This window comes from Octopus bimaculoides, chromosome 11 (genome assembly GCF_001194135.2).
Source record: "Octopus bimaculoides isolate UCB-OBI-ISO-001 chromosome 11, ASM119413v2, whole genome shotgun sequence".
Lineage (NCBI taxonomy): Eukaryota > Metazoa > Mollusca > Cephalopoda > Octopoda > Octopodidae > Octopus > Octopus bimaculoides.
In genome coordinates, this window is record NC_068991.1 from 19010555 (window position 1) to 19014433 (window position 3879).

General features: G+C 36.2%; 1 protein-coding gene across 4 annotated transcripts in view; it reads left to right on the forward strand.

Annotated features, from left to right (window-relative positions):
* Positions 1-3879, forward strand: part of LOC106880696 (rho GTPase-activating protein gacF) — a 58620-nt gene that overhangs the window by 31062 nt on the left and 23679 nt on the right. The gene's annotated exons all lie outside the window — the stretch shown is intronic.

The window sequence follows — 3879 nt, forward strand, 5'->3', positions numbered from 1 at the left end:
GTACACATATTTATGTATATACATATGCATGTATATAATATATATATGTATGTATAAATTATAAGTGATGCCAGATGTTAGTTTAAAATCACTAGACTAGACTCTGTACTTGTGAAGGATTTAAAAAAAAAAATTTAGTTAAATGTTCTTTTGTTTCTGCCGAGTAAATACCTACTTATTGTTACTAACATGCACAACGAGAGAGTGAGTGTGAGAAGGGGGGGGGGGAGTGGTATGTACTTTTATTTCATGGCCCTCAATAGGGGCTGAAATGCCAATTTTACGCCAAGCTGGATTGGAAATCAGTTCGTAAAGAGCCGCAAGAAATAAGAACCCAGTGTGTTTCATCCAACTGCTCTACCAAGCAAACTCTCCAATAATAATAATAATAATAATAATAATAACAATCATTTCTACTAAAGGCACGAGGCCTGAAGTTTTGGGGGAAGGGCAGTAGTCGATTGCATCGACTCTAGTGTTTCACTGGTACTTCCTTTATCGACCCCGAAAGGATAAAATACAAAGTCAACCTCGGCGGAATTTGAACTCAGAACGTAAAGACGGACGAAATACCGCTAAGCATTTCGTCCAGTAATAATAATAATAATAATAATAATAATAATATTTTCTGCTAAAGGCACAAGGGCTGAAATTTATGGGGAGGGGCCAGTCACTTATAACGATCCTAGTACTTCATCGACCCCGAAAGAGCGATAAACAAAATCGACCTCGATGGAATTTGAACTAAAAACGTAACGACGGACGAAATGTTACTAAGTGTATTGTCCGGCACAAGAGTTAAAATGTCGTGGGGAAAGGACTAGTCGGTTACAACGTACCCTAGTGCTCAACTGATACTTATTTCACCGACCCCGAAAGGATGAAAGGTAAAGTCGACCTCGGCGGAGTTTGACCTCGGTTTGTAAAGACGGGCAAAATGCCACTGAGCATTTTGCCCGATGTGCTAATGATTCAGCCAGTTCGACATATTAGTAATAGTAATAATGATTTCAAAGTTTTGCCACAAGGGCAGCTTGCGGGAGAGGATTAAGTCGATTACATCGACCCCGACAAGGTGAAAGGCAAAGTCGACCACGGCGGAATTTGAACTCGGAACGTAACCGACGGGCGAAATACTTCTAAGTATTCCGTCCAGCGTGCTAACGATTCTGCCAGCTCGCCGCCTTAATAATGATTATAATAATCTTTTCTTCTATAGGCACAAGGCCTGAAATTGGGGGTGGGGGTGGGTGGAAGACAAAGTCGACCCCGGTGGAATTTGAACTCAGAACGTAGCGACGGGCGAAATACCGCTAAGCATTCGGTCGCCCTAATATTAATAATGATACTAAAAATGATGACGACGCGTAGTCATGATAGGTATATTGGGTTTCGTATATTTGTACCCTAGTGTCACTTTGATGACATGCATTGCCTCTCTCACTCAATAATAATGACGATGAGATTTTTAGCATGGGCGTCGGTATAGTCGTGTGGTTAAGGGGTTTTCTTCGCAACGACGTGGTACCGGGTTCCACTCCGCTGCCCAACTACTTGGATATGTATCTTTCACTTTTGTCTCTTGTTGATGAAAACCTACACCAAAACTGGAGTTTTGGAGACGGAAACTATGTTGGAAGCCATTGTGTATGTGTATGTGGAGAGAGAGAGAGAGAGACCGTAGATTTGCGTCAAAGTGGCCTCCGCTCAAAGTAGTCCAGATGTCAAACCGAATGACGTATACCTCTCTCTACACACTTACACACAGACAGACGTAACCAGAGACATATCTCTGTCTGTCTGTCTGTCTCTCACTTTCTCTCTCAATATGTACGTGTGTGTGTGTGTGTGTGTGTGTACATATGACACGATCAAGTTAGTATTGTATGAAATTGTGTAATATGTGCATATATGTATAAATTGTATGTACATAAATGCGTGTGTGTGTGTGCGACGTGTGTGTATACACACTCATATCTATCTATCTATCTATCTATCTATCTATCTATCTATCTATCTATCTACATATATGTATGAATATACATATATACGTGTATATATCCATACATATGCATCCATTGCCTTTATATAATTGCAATCCTTTCCGTTTTATGTTCGAATTCTGCCTTATTTTCTTTCCAGAGTTTATAAAAGAAACTTGTACTTTCTAAAATAAAGTACCAGTTACATACTGAGGTCGATATAATTGAGTCGCCTCTTTCCTTCAATTTCTTTTGCCAGTGTAACAAATGATTACTTTCAGGCGTTGATTAAATTGTGATTCTGGCGGTTTTTGCATCTATATGTGTGAATATCTGATTGCATGTATGTGAATATGTGTGCGTCTGCAGGTGTATAAATATATATATATATATATATATACCGGAGTAAGCACATTTCTGACAAAACTGTCCGATGAACGGGAACGTGAAACTCAGAGTAACAGTCTTTTGTTATATTTCTGCTGCTTTTAAATAAAGTATATATATATATATAATCATAAATATACAATATTATTAATTGACGATTCCCTGCCCTTATTCTTGTATATATATATATATATATATATATATATATAATCTGTGTACGTGCATGCATGTATGTATGTACGTTATGTATGTATGTATGTATGTATGACTTTGTGCCTATGTGTACTTGTGTGTTTGTATGTATATGTTGTAAATGTATATAGAATTGTGTGCGGGCGTGTGTGTGTAGTTGTGTAGCTGTATGCTGAAATGTCTGTACCTGCTTCTGTCTGTGTGTGTATGTAACGATCAAGGTAATATTTCATGAAATTGTGTCTGAGATAAGCTCAGGTATTGTATGAAATAATTATGTCTGCCAGCCATGTAACCACACACACACATAATCTGTACACACGCATATTACAGCAGACTATATTTCATGATATATATATTGCATGTGATGCATGTTTATTTTATAATTTTATATATACCTGAATTGTACATTATATATATATACATATAATATATCATATATATATTTAAATATATAAGTGCGTGTACTTATACATCATGTATGTGACTATATATTTGTGTTTGTGTATTATAAGTAAACAGGCACAACCACACGTGCACACGCATACACGCACATATTGTTGAAGCCGCTTATTATAATCACGGTTAACGGGATTTGGTATCTAAAATGGCTCGTGTCATGCCGATTACAGATTACCGTTAATATAATACTATCACACATACACATATATACACCACAGATGTCCTCACAATTTCTTTCTACGAAATTCAGTTGCAAGGCACGGGGGGCGTCTCTGAGCTGTTGGGGTCGCACACAGGGACTGAACCCATTAACGTTTTGTTGCAAGCCGAGCTATACTTACCTGTCTGTCTGTCCGTCCGTCATAATATTCTGCCGAAATACATCATTTTTTCCTAGTTCGGGTTATATATACATGACCACATAATACATACACACTCGCATATATATGTATGCATATATATATATATATACACATATACATTATATAAACATATATAAATATAATATGTATTAATATAGGTATATGTATTTATATATATATATATATGTATGTACACATGTGTGTGTATTTAGATATATACATATATATGTATGTGTTTATATGTTTGTTTTTATATATTTATGTGATGTGTATGTACAAAGTAAGCTAATTTATGGTTTGTTACAGAACGCCAAAAAAATAAAAAAGATAAAATTTCTAATAACGAATAGTAATGGCTATATTATATATAGAACAAGTTTTCACAGAAGCTTCGAAATTCGCTCTGCGGTATATTCGACCGTACACAAGATGTGTGCGAATGCGTATGTGTGTGTATGTATGTATTATATATATATATATATATATATATATAT